Source organism: Syngnathoides biaculeatus, chromosome 12, assembly GCF_019802595.1.
Source record: "Syngnathoides biaculeatus isolate LvHL_M chromosome 12, ASM1980259v1, whole genome shotgun sequence".
Taxonomy (NCBI): domain Eukaryota; kingdom Metazoa; phylum Chordata; class Actinopteri; order Syngnathiformes; family Syngnathidae; genus Syngnathoides; species Syngnathoides biaculeatus.
Window position 1 is genome coordinate 549,701 of NC_084651.1, and position 13,996 is coordinate 563,696.

The following is a 13,996-nucleotide window of genomic DNA, read 5'->3' on the forward strand; positions in this document are numbered from 1 at the left end:
ATGTCTTAACGGTGGGCGGGTTTTGCGGCACCCCCCCCCCAAAAAAAAAAAAAAAAACCCAAAAAAGTCAAGAACGCGTGGCTGCCTGCCCAAGCAGCTGCCGGCGTTTATGACGGGGAAACGTTGGGACGGCGTCGTCGAGGGATCGCGGCAGGTGGAAGGCGGGAACGAGGACGGGGACGTGTTGGGTGGACGCCAGTTCGCTGTGATGACGAGAAAGAAGCTGGCAAAAAGGACGCCAGCGGCAACGCATCTCGGAGCTTTCACCTGGTCAACAGCCGCATAGATTGCAGTTAACTCCTCCACGCGACGTCCCCGCTATGTCGAAGATGAATAATAAAACCCGCCATTTACGTTACGAAGACAAAACGTTTCCGTGTTCGTTGGAAAACAAAAGAAAAAGAAAAAGCAAGTCCCAATTTAGAGAGACGAATGGGGCCCTAGGTGTAGTACCACAGTGGGCCACAAGATGCCAGGCAGCACTGAGCTCAACTGGAATGGATGCAGCCTCATGAAGAAGAAGAAGAAGAGGAGGCACACAAGGTCCGCAATTTTAAATGATGTTGTTTGCTTGAATATTTGGGTATTTAAAAGTATGTTTCAGTTTTACAGCCAAGTTTTAAAACAACCAAGCAAAACCCCATCTTGCCTACTTTAAGTCTTATTTTGGGGAACGGTGAAGAAGTGAGAGTCTTAAGACGCGAAGGAATGCAGCCCAGTGACGCTTGCCGGTTGGTTTTGGTGTGTCGTAAACTCACCTACTTGCTGTGTTTGGACTCAGACTGAAGCAATAAAAGTATTAATTTTAGCGCCATGTCTCATCTATGTGGAACTACGCGATGGAGCTTTATTTCGACAAAAGTAGTTAGTGCTTTTCCATCATCCTGTGGCCTCTTATTGCCAACAAACTATTTCAAAGTGGGCGGAGGAGCTTCATTTGGACAAAAGTAGTGCTTTGAAGCCATCTTGTCGCAGCTCTATGCAAATGTAATCCTGTAATGTAATTTCATGGAAGGCCTCACTGCCTGCACTGTAAATATTGAGATGTGTAATTTTTTTGTCTTTACTAAGTTTAAGTGTGTTTTAATAAGTTGATATCTGGAAAGTGATATGAAATATTAAAGTATATGTTGTGTCGATATAGGCGGGGGGTACCCACTCGCTCTCCGGGCTGGGATTTGAACCGTCTTGCGTTGGAAGCGTAAGAAGCCGGCGGCCGCCTCTTCCCCAGAGTCCCCGTCAGACGGAATCCCGCCGGCCGTTTCGCTCGCGTGGGGGGGGGGGGAAGAGCCGAAGGGAAGCGGCGACCGAAAAAGACGAGGGGAGGTGGGGTCGGGGGACGGGGGGGACGGGGTGGCCCCGCCGCGTCAGAAATATTCCGAGCGAGGTCCACAAGGTCTGCCTCTCTGCGTTCACAATTGGCTGCGATCCTCCGTCGAATAAAACATTCAAATGAAGAAAGTTGAATCTTGCCAGCTATCAAGTATTTTTTATGATTTGAAGTAGCTTCACCCTCCTTTTGGAATCAATGTTGTTCATTTACATTTCTGTACCGTCTGATACCGAATCGAAAAAGTTGGCTCGCGTCGGACGGGAAATGGTGAGCAGAAGTTCAAATGTAAGAGGTGAATGTTATGAGATGTCTCACATTTTCATTTTTAATGAAAAAAAAAATGGTGAAAAGAAGTTTTACTTTTTCATTCATCAAAACACGCGTTGTCTACTAATCGCTAGCGGGCCGTACCGCGACTCGAGAACAAAACAACGTCAGATGCCAGACGCCATTTTTGTTGTCTTTATGCTAGCACAGCTGACGATAAATGTCCCGGCGAGTGTTCATCTGAGCAAATATTCAGCCCCCCCCCCCCCCCCCCCCCATCCACACCTCCTTCATTTGCTTGGGGAGGAAAGCCAGTAAAATTCCCACACGGAGCGGCAGTCACGTCATATTTATCTGAATGTGCAAAAGCGTGGCTGGCACTTTGGATGCCGGACACGAGCGCGGGCGCCGTTTTTTCCCCCACGTTGTCGAGTAATGTGTTACACTGACTCGTTGATATTGACTTCAAGTCGTTTTTATACTTTGTTTATGTTTGAGGGTAAACGCGAAAAGGGGGACAATCTCCTTCGTCGGGGTTTGGGAGGGTTTCCTCCTGGAAAAGTTCACAACCGGTTCCTCTTTTCTGGATTTGAGGTTAATGGCGCTCCCAATGGTTCGTCAGAATCTGAACGCGTTTATTTCATGACTGTCCTTGAATGACTTTGGATTGTGTGGTTTTGTTGCAGCTTTTTTTGATTTTATTATTATTGTTATTTTTTTGTCTGACTTGATGATTTTATCCTAGCGATTCAACAAGTCTGGCGTGGGTGTGATCTGTGAAAACGAACAATGGGGGCAATTACTTTTTCACACAGGTCCGGGTAACTTTAAAGCGACCCCAACAGAAGGGGGCCAATAGCTTTTCACGGCAATGTACTTGAGTATTACTCTTTACTCCATTACAGCGAGCAACATTTCACTATTTTTTTGGGGGATCCTGGGGTGGGCGATCTTGTGATTTTTTTTTTTTTTTTTTGTAAAACAGATCGATTGCCCAGTTCATTCATACTTTGAAATATGTAGCCCGTCTGTTTTCCACGTCAAATTGAAAAACACTGTCGTCCTTCTTCTCTTTCTATTGTTTTCCCTTCTGCTCAGGTGGGCGAATGTACTCCAGTCGTGGTGTGCGCCCCCCCTTCTGGGTTAATGATGACAGAAAGTGGGCCAGATGGCAGCGGCGCGTGACCTCCTCTCGGGAGAGTCGGCAGCTGAGGAGGATGAAAGATGCCAGGTGAGCGCTAACGCTGCTACGTGACATCAGGAGCTATGATTTATAGTCACCTGGTTTTCATTTCTACCACCCGCTTTGCTCCATTGCTTTTCATGCATTCGATCACGTAAGATGAACCTCCGGTCGTCCGGCCTTTTATTAGTAGGAGTAGTAGTCGAGGTATTACACGTGTTGCTCTGTCGTTAAAGGTTTATTACGCCGCGAAATAGTTACCCTGTCTATTCCCTTATCTGTTGGCTTAGCATTAAGTTAGCAGTTTGGTTGTTTTAAATGTATGCGTAATTCTCTGTGTTTGATGTTTACTTTGACATTAAACTTCAAGCAGGAGTGGCAATGAACAGCTCGAAGCGTTTTTTGAAGAAGAAAAAAAAAATCTAACAAAGGCTCGTAATTGTCACGTCATTCATATCTCAAGGCAGCCGTGTGTTATTATTTATCATCAGACTCCTCCCGTCAGGCCCCCGTCTTGGTATTGCAATGCCGGCAATTGAGTCGACGCTGATGTGTGTGCGCGCACGCTTTTCTTACACGCAAACGCCCAAATGAGGAAAAACATCAAAAGGCTCATTTGCATCCACATTTTGTACAGTACAAATATTTATTTACAGTAGGAGTGACCTGCAAAGGACATCAACGACATCCAAATTGGCTCACGCGGTCAAAGTGGGAGAAAATAAATTAGGCGTTGTGATGAGGAACATGAACACATTTTCATGTACGAACGTAACCCCCCCCCCCGCCCCCCCCCCCCACACACACACAGACACACAACCGACCCCCCCATCCCATCCCATCCGCGAGCGCCCTGCCCAGGCTGCGTTTGATGTTAATTTGGCTCCAGTGGCCGATGTTGATATTTCCATGCGTGGTCTTTGAAGGAGGAGCCCACGCTGGCTTTTATCCCGGCGGCATACGACACACGTCGCCGTCCGCTCTCCGGCAGGTTCCGCGTGTGATGCTGGAAGTCTTCTTGTTACCACGACGACAACATCCGTCCCCGGGTCCTTTTACGGGGCAAAGCGACGCGTACCGTATTTGCTGACTTGAGTGGACCGCGCAGTCCACATCTTTTCTCTCATTGCAATGAAATATACCCAAACGAAACATTAGAAAAGCACATTTTTCCTGTTCCTTTTATGCGCCTTAGAGATTACATTTTTTATGATATTATGATTAGAATAGGAAGACATTTTTCTGTTCAGTGTTGATCCCTTTCCTGTATTTATTATGCAAAATCTAAAATATATGCAATTTCCTTTTTCCTAAAGAAAATGGATAAAAAGATTTGTTGTTATACTTTTCTAAAAATCTTTTATGCATTTTCAAATTTTCCATTTTTAGGTTAGTCCCCAAAGGTAAATTTAAAATTTTCAATTAATTTTTTTCCATTTTCATTTTTTTGTATTTATTATGATAATTTTAATTTTCCTTCAAAATGTAATTTACATTTATTTAATTGAGAAAGGAACAGAAACCATTTTTAGGTTATTTATTATAGTAAATTTAATCTCCAAAAGCAAATTTCAGTGAAATGATAAACATATACATATAGATATATATATATATATTTAAAAAAAAAGCCTAAATGAATATGTATTGTGAATATAAAAAGCAATGAGCGTTCCTCCTTTCCCTTCTTCAATTGAATTGCGCCTATCAAGGACGTGATTGAATCTCACGAGAGCGGGATTACAATTTAAACGTGGAAACGTTGTAAACAAGTGTACGCCGAAGGGCCTCCGCCGGTTATCTGATTAGCATTTGTAAAATGTTTACAGCCGTTCACCGCGAGCGCGTGCATGTGTTTAAAAAAAAAAAAAAAAAAAAAAAAGGAAAAGTGCTGCTGGCCTTGTTTTGCTGCTTTTCTCTTTCAATACGTTGGCGTCCAGATTGTGGAGCCCGGGAAATGACTCATTAGCATATATTAGCACCTGCGCCGCTCGCCGTGTTTGATGTAATTACATCGCTCCCCCGTCGTCGCTGCGTTCGCTCCACAGACGAAGCCTGCAACCTCGCGACGTTCATTTTTGAAAATTGTTTTTAACAAGGTAAACTTTTATTTGATTTTTTTTTTTTTTTTTTTTTTTAACTCTGTGAGGCTGCTAAGTAACAAAAAAAGAAGAGTTTTTGGTCTCCTTGTTGGAAGCAAAATCCCAATTTCATTCGTCAGACACTTAGTTCGGCTTTACCATCTCGTTTGCGGCTATTTTTGTTGTTTCACTCTGCTTGACGTGGACGCACGCCTCCTACAGGACAGGAGGTGAAAATGTCGGCGTTCCGATCAGCTTGCACTGGGGCTGAATTTCGGCAGTGACCCACCAGAGAACTTTATTTCGGAGTTACGGTCCTTTATTTAGTATGTGGGGGCATGCGGGGCGGTGACCTGCCGGCCCCAGGAGATGGCGCTGTGTTGTGAAAAGAGGAGCTTGCCCCTTGACCCCTCAGAAGACACGCACACCCGCCGGCCCCAAATTTCGGGCTCCGGTTCTGGCCAGTCCCGTCTCCTTGTGCTCATTTGCAACGCTCCCGGCTTGTAAACTTTACGCGGAGGCTCCGGAGCTCCCCGAGCCAGATTTTTGGCAGGTTGCAGCCGGCGCTGTGAAATATGCAGATGTCTTTTGTTTGAAGCAGCTGTTTGTTGCCGTCGCCAGCTTCGGATCGGCCGGTCTCCGAGGAGCCCGGCCCCGCCCGCAACCCTCGGCCCCCGCCGTCTTTGATGTCTGAAAGCGACGGAGGGACAATTGGATGAAGTGGCGGCCTTCTACAATTACTGTACTCTCGTGTGTGTGTGCGCATATGTTACTGATGGAAGCATATTTAAGACACAATATCACCAAAGACGTTTATTGCGGGCGGCTACGTTCCAAAAACAACCCCCTCCCACCCCACCCATAAGTGGAAATCTGTTATATGGAGTTTGGGGGATTGAAATTTATGAAAATACATTGGGAAAAACTGCATCAAACTGTTAGAGAAGACTGAACAAATATGTATTGCGTTGTAATTGACGACCGGCCAGTAGCGTGGAGCCCCACAGAGTCGCCGTTTGGCACCAGCTTATTTCCCTATTCGTTGATTTGAAAAAAAAAAATTCAATTTCTCTTATTGAGTCATTTTTGCTAATTGGAGCCCCCCCCCCCCCCCCACACTTATTCATTTTTTTTGGGTAGTGAGGGGGGCAAAAAACATTAATTGAGCGTCTGTGAGCCATTCACAGCATATTTTTTGTGCTGTTTTGATAACTCAGAAGGTGCCCAAACGTCCTCCCCACCGACGTTCGCTAATTATTGTTCGTGAGAGAGAGATGAAAGCGCAACATCTATTTCCTAGAAGACCGTAAAATCGGTCTCGCGCTAGCAAAACAACGATTGGAAGCTTCTGCGACTTACTTCAAGGGTGTTTTGTCAAATTCGAAGAGCTGCCTTTTTTTTTTTTTTTTTTCTGTAGTCCGTAAAGTAAAACTTTGATTGGCCCGCGGTCACGTGGCTGCCTCGCGCTGTCCGATCGATGAATTGCAGTCAAATGACGCCAGCGACGGCGTTTGATGGGCGCAACCGGACCTGACGCAGAAGTCGACGATGACAATGAGTAAATAGAAATATCGGGCGAGATATGTCCATCGAAGTTAAAAGTGGGGTGCAGTCAATCTACTCTGACAAGTACAATGAATCCAAAATGTTACTTGAGTAAATGTAACGCGTTACTTCCAGTCTTCCAAAACGTTGAACAACCTCGTCGTCAGCCCTACTTTCAATTGTCCTGCTAATTTACCGTCAACTTTTCCTTTCGTGCTGCTGATTGTTGTACGATAATATCATAATTCTCACTTTGTCTTTGAAAGCCTGCAAACCAAGACCGGTTCTCCCGGTTCAGGTTCTCCCGGCTCGCCTCCTCCGTTTTCTGTCAGCTGCGTTGGCGGCTAATTGATGGCGCTCATTAATGGGTGCGGCGCACGTAAAATACGGCAGCAATTATCATTTATCTTGATAAATTATTTAGCGGGGATCATTTTCCTGCCCGGTCGAGAGCTGGAGGCGGCGGCGGCGGGGGGGACGCTAGGATACACGGCTGGGCTCATCGGAACAACGTGTGGTGGCTTGCTAATGCTAACGTAGCCCCCTCGCGTCTTGACATCAGGACGGCCACTGGCAAATGTGGAGGCGGTTCCTCCGTGGAGCACTTTTCCGTTCAGAACAGTGAGTTGACGTTTCCATCACGGTCGAGGAAGTTTTGTGTAAAAAAGAAGAGAGAAGAGAATGTAACATTTTACACTGGTTCTATCAAGTGTTATTACCCTATGTTGGAACAAACTGTCTCACCGCAGTAACAGCTGTGCCTTTAAGGGGCGTGGCCTAGCGAGCGACATCGAGAACGTGCCCAGTTGGGGCAGTTCGTAACTGCAAGCAAACACTCGAGGCGGGTGCCCCGGTATTGTGTTAGCGTCGCTATTTATTTTTGTTTTTACAATCTGCTTGCTTGCATTGGCCGCCAAGTGATGAGGGCGCTGACTCTCCAAAGCCAGCAGATGGCGCGCTTGTGAAAAAATAAAAGCTACCTTTTGTCAGTCAGCGAGCGACCTCCGCTTTGCTACGGAGTTGTTGGCTAGTCACTGAGTCGCGACGCGGATGGAACTGCGGTGAAAGTTGACTATCGTTTGACCACGAGTTGATGATTTAATTTGTTAGTTTTTCCATTCTGATTTTCTGAATGTATTTTGGGCGTTGGCGTCCACTTGCATTGGGGGCGAGCGCTCATGGTGGGAAATGCTAGCTACTGTACGTGTGTTAGCTGTACCTCACCCGTTAACTAGTTACACGTTACAATTTCAATATAGTTTGTGAGTTATTTGACATGGCTTTTTATTTTCCGAGCCACTTATCCTCACAAGGCTCGTGGGTGTGCCGGAACCCATCCCAGCCATCTTCGGGTGGGGTTCTTGGAGGGGTACACCCTTAACTGATTCGCAGTGAGTTTATTTTGCAGTGCTTTTATTTTGACGAGCGTGGGTGTGCGTGTGCTTTTTTTTTTCATTCCCTCTGTTGCCCCCCGGAGGACCGGGGTGGAACAGAATTGACTGGGCTTCGCCATTGATTCTCGTCCCCGATGTGGCGAGATGGCGCCACCTAGGCTGAGGTCTTCGTGTCGTGAGGAGTGTGATCGGAGACCCGGTCCTCTTTTTTTTTTTTTTTGGTCCTTTATATGTCGACTCTGTCTTCCGGTGTTTTCCCCACAGGTTCCACTTCCTTCTTCCAATTTCCTTCCTTTTGCATATTCCGACAGTTGTCCTTTTGTGTGCGCGTGTGTGTTTGGTGTTGACAGCGACCTAACTGAATGACGAATGTCCCTTTTTTTTTTTAAATTATTCTCTCATTAAGCTCGCGGCTTTTCCGATTGGCTCTCAGCCGTGCGGCGGCTTCCGATTGGCCGTAGGACAATTGCGTTGTTATGAGCTGGTCGCTTGCAACATTCTCCATCTGTTCTCGCACAACGCACACACACACACACACACACATCATTGCAAACGCCTTTCTTCACACTTTGCAACAAATTATAACTGTTGAGGTGTAAAAATGGGAATTTTTAATCATTTGTGGGTGTTCTTATCTTACGTTTTTTTTGAACATGAATGTCAAATTGCTCACACACACACACACTGGAAGCGTCCCTGACCCGACGAGAGGCCGACCAAGATGAATGCGTCTGCTGTGAGTGACAGGTGTGGCGGTGGGGGGGGGCTCGGGAGGGCAGAGGGCCTCGTTAATCAACAGGCTGACAGGTGCCATTCAGGGTCCGCCCGACACACGGACACCCGCACACACAACGCGATATGCTTTGTAATCCAAAGCCGCTTTTCTAGCAAACGCCTCATTTGAGTTTGCGCTAGCTTGCTGTGTGTGAATGACCTGATGAAGAAACGTTACAAATTCTAAATGCTACGGAAGCGTATTACTCCCACACCCAAAAAAAAGGTCGCGTTTCACATAATTATTTCTGTGAAATGATTCACATAATTACGTGAAATGTTACACATAATTTTGTGACACATTTCACATAACTATGTGAAATGTGACACATAATTATGTGAAACGCAACCTTTTTTTTTTTTTTGCTGTGGCGGTAATACGCTTCCGTAAAATGGCCCTCAACAGTAAGTGTAATATGCGTGCCAGCGCAGTTGTTGGCGATGACGCTTGTGTAATGGACATCTGGCATGAGTTTGTTATACTTTACCAAATGAAACAATAAAAATGTGCTCATCTTGGCTAAAACACAGAATAAGATTTATTTTGTTGGCTCACAGCATAATCCAAAATTCATCAAAAAAGTCCAATGCTAACCACATTTTAATCTTAAAAAATACAGAATTAAAAGAAAATATTTAATGAATCACAGAATATAAAAAAAAGACTAGCTGACGATATATTTCACCCATTAATAAAACACTTTTACTGCATTTTATTTTTAATGAATTATTTTTGAATGTGTCCAGACATTTTTGCATTTTCCTTTTTTTTTTTGGTCCGTGTTCATCTGCGCAACATCCGTCCTGCGTAACAATGAGCCATTTTGAGTGGCGTTCCTCAGGGATTTGTCTGAGGTCCGTTCATTTTGTACGGAGGTTGAACCCAATCGCAGTCATAACACGATAGAAATAAAAATCTGCATTGATGTGAACAACCTCAGGCCATGAGCAGCATCAGTATGTATGGAAAGTGTGCATAAAGTTGATATGTTATGAGCTATTAATTGCGGGGAAGGCTGCTAATTAGCGCGGTGTCATGTATCATCGTTAGACGTCAGAGCGACACTTTTTATCTTCATTACGGAAGCGCTCGCCGTCGTTCTTCACGCTCTCATTAAGCCTTTTGTTTTACTATCGCCCCCCCCCCCCCCCCCCATACGTGCTCGTTAAGATTGTCCCTTTATTGGCCGGCAGCATCTTCATTAAAATATCCCAATATATGTAGAGACGATGCGAAAGAAATATATTTGACCATGAAGAGGACGCCGGAATTGTCTAACTGGACACTTTGACTTTGCGGAATGAGCACATTTTGCTATCCATATTAATTGGTCTTTTTCCTCTGCTCAGCAATACAAATAAACAATTATATTTGGATATCGATTTCTAGAAACGATCAAGTGTTTTATATTATTTTTGTTCAAAAGCGTTTAAAATGTCATTTGGGTTGAACGACTTCAACATACTAAAATAAGCATTACGCAAAGATAACGTAGTCATTCCCAAAGCTGCACTTTAATACATTTTGGATGGCGTATTGAGTTTTTGAAAAGTCCACTGTACTGTTATTATCGTTCTGAAATTGTTCCTCATCATATTCTTAAAAGGAAATCTTTTTATTGACAAAAAATGTACAGTGTACCTGTTCCTCATGTTTTTCAATTTTATTTTGGAATCTTTAAACTATTCAAATTGAAAATAGTAATTTGGTTACCCTTTCACATTATACATCTTCAACTAAAATGATGACACAGACCGTTTCTCTCGAGTTCATTTCTGTTTTGATCAAGACATTCATTTCCTATTTTTTAAAATTTCAATTTCATCTTGTCTTGATTGACCTCTGACGGTCGACGGCTCTTGACCTCCGACCTCAGCGCTGCTTCAAAGGCTAGAAAAAAACCAAAACGAAAACAACGCTTAACATTTGGAAGCCTTGTCGACGACGCGCCCGTTTGGCCCCGCGGCCTCGAGTCGGGACGTACCTGCCAGAACCCGCCGCAACCGTGCCGACTGTATCGGTTTCAGATGGATTCACAGTGAGGAGTTATCAAACATGGAGGTGCCACTTATGAAATGATATATTCACGTGTGCACATATTGCAAGTCAAACGTGGCTGCGACAATTTTGCTCAGGCCGAAAAAAGGTTTTGAGGTTCACACACCTGACAAGATGGCGGCAAAGCACTACTTTTCCCAAAATGAAACTCCTCAAGTCGACATAGTTCCTTGGCATCAAGAGGCCACCAGACCGGATGCAAATACAAAGCAATATTTTCAATGAAGGTCCTCAATTTACTTTGAAATAGTTTCTTGGCACCAAGATGCATCTCGATGGGGGGAAAGGCAGTTCTTTCTTCTAAATGAAGCGCCTCATTTCACCTCCGCATAGTTCCCTGGGACAAAATGGCAGCAATGCACTCTTTATCGAAATCAATAGCTCAAGAATTGTCACGATGAAACTCCTCATCTCACTTCAATAGACAACAAAACACAAGAAGACTGCGGCGAAGCAATACCTTTTTCTGTATGAAAACTCAAATCACTTTGTCATATTGCCTTTGCACTGAGATGGTGCCAAGGCGGTATGTTTTTACGTCGATGAAATGCCTCACTTCACCTCAACGTAGTTCCTTAGCACCAAGATGCTACATGATGGTGGCAAAGCACTATTTTCTGTATAACGTCCACAATGCAACTCACCTCCACATAGTTCCTTGGCACCAAGATGCCACCGGATGGCGCCAAAGTAATGTCTTTGTCAATTTGGCCTGAAAAACACTTCGATCCGCATCCACGTCCAGGCAAGAGAAATGCTCCAGCCGGACAATTTTGGGGTCTAGACTTGACTTGTGTTGAGGCCGGCACCCCCCCCTGGCGCTAACGCTACACGCTAGCGAACCTCTAAAATTTTCCGCCTTGCAAATTTTTATCCTTCCGAACCCTCAAGCGCCCCGCCCCTCAGATTGCGAGCTACGCCGAGGGCACGCGTGAGGGGGCGCGTGCAGCCGTTTCCCGCCGTGTTATCTTAATTGTCCCGCCAAGTATGTTCAATGGCTATATTATCAATTTATGGCCACTTTTGCCACCCCATTAATCCCGCCGTTAAAGCACAGTAACGGCGCTGGCTGGCTCCGACGCGTAAAAATGGCTTCGGGCTGCCTGAGCCGCTTTTTCACGTTTTTAAAAAGCCGTCTACTTGAAGACAAGTTATTGCGTGAGGGAAGAAGGCAATTTTTCTTTTGCTTTTTGCAATTTATTTTTATTGCTAAATTCTATCTTGTCGTATGTAAACATTTGTACAAATTATGTTAAAAAAAAAAAAAAAAAGCAAGTGATTGAAGTTAGCTATGATGCTAAAGCTAAATGCCATTGACGGCTATTGAATTCATATGATTGCCAGTAACTGCTTTTATTTATTTATTTTTTAATCAAGCTTAAACAAATTGACACTGACGTGATTTGAACACGCATCCTTCCGACGTGGAGTCAGAGGCGCTACCGTTACGCCACAGCGTCGACGTAGCGAAGGTGACGCGCGTGCACATTTGCGGCAAAGAATTTCTGCATCGTGCCGGCTAAATTCAGCTGCTGACGACGACTCGGCTAATTTTATCGCACGTGACCTGCGATTGCCGACGAGTCCGCTGCGTAACGCATGGCTTTGCAACCTGTAAAAATATGAATCACGACCTTCCACAGGGTTAGTGAGACAGTTTTTTTTTTTTTTTTTTGTCAGTACGCATAAGGCAAACTCTTGAATTGAGGACTTGGTGTTAGCCAAGTGTTGCAGTCTTTCTCCAGCGCATCTGAAGATGCTTTTGCCGCCGTCAACTAGAGGAAACCTCAAGAAATGCGCAGATGGGAAAGAATGTTTGCCTGAGAGTTTCCTCTAATGGGCTTTTTCTTTGATGCTTTGCTACCTTTGCTACGACTCTCCTGATGTCACAAGGTCACAGTTCAAAGGTGGGGGCGACCTGATCCGGTTCCAGGCTCGTCATGATAACTGCACACCGTTTGCTACCCCCAAAACTCGCCTTACCCTAACCCTGAACTTGTAAATTCATAAGAAAAAAAAGAAGCGAACATTGGAAGGTTTTTTTTCCAGAGGCTGACGTCAGATGATAACTTTTTAGGTCATTTTGGCAACTAACGTTGAACGTAATAACTAAGCTGATGTCCAAGGCTAACATTGGTCTGTCGACCTTAGCTCTAATTTTGAGGAAATGTCGGTAGCTAACGTAGGAAGTTAAATTTAACGCCAACTGCGTCAACATTGGAAGCTAACTTTTAGTCTTCTTTAGCTGTAACGTTAGAGGTTGCATTTGAAGCTCACTCCAGTGACTAACTTTGAAGCTAACCTTGTAAGGTCATAATGCTGGAAGCTAACTTCACAAGCAAATGTTAGCTGTGATGTTGGAAGTTTACTTCGGAGGCTTACCTGGCAAGTCCTCTTGTAAGGTCCCACGAGAAAAGCTAATATTGGGGGCAACTTTAGAAGCTAACATTGAAGTTAACTTTGGAAGCGAATGGAATTGGTAGCAAATGTCAGAAGTGCTGTGATTGGAAGCTAACGCCGGAGACAACATCATGGGAAAATATTGACGCTATTGTTGTTAATTTTGGAATGGAATGTTGGATTTAATGTCGAAAGCTGCTGCTGGTCTTCTTTGGCTTTAAAGTTAGAAGTAACGGAACCCAAAGTTGGCGGCGACTTTGGAACCGAAAGTCGAAAATAACTCTGGAAGCTAACATTGGCGGTAACATTGCAAGCTAACGTTGTTCTAACTTCGCTCTAATAGAACCCCTCGCGTTTGTCGACCAGTATTGTTGGCGAGGAGCACGATTATTCAGAGTGATCGATGCTAACAGCTGATCAGCAACGTCATGTGCATATTTGATATCAAAATGTTAGCGGAGGCGATTGGAGTGTCTTTGTAGCTGCAGCGTCCATTATGTGCGCTTTCTCCGTCCACGTATTCACGTCGGGGATTGGTCCTCGCGCGCGCGCGCGCGTGTGTCAGAGGCGGAAAAACTGCAGTAGCAGTAATTGCCTGACCTTTACGGCAGGCGGGATGGTCTCATTAAGCCTGATGGATCATGATGGCGCCGCTACGTGAAGCACTGCGATAATGAAACAACACAACAGCCTTGGCGCCGGAGGCTCGGCGGCGGCGGGGTCGCGACAGACGGCCGATAACCCGGAGAGAGCGGCCCTCGCTGGGATAACGACGGCACCGGGGCCCCCGGGTCGGGGCCTCGTGACATCTCGCTTTTGATTGGACACGTCCGTGTTGCTAAATTGGCGGCTGTTGAGTGGGCGTGCTGAGCTTTTGTATGCAAATCCATTTGCAGTAGCTTCTTTTCGCATTTTGATTTTCAAACTCAAATTTCAGTTTTAGTGGCGTTCAAATATTGCCTG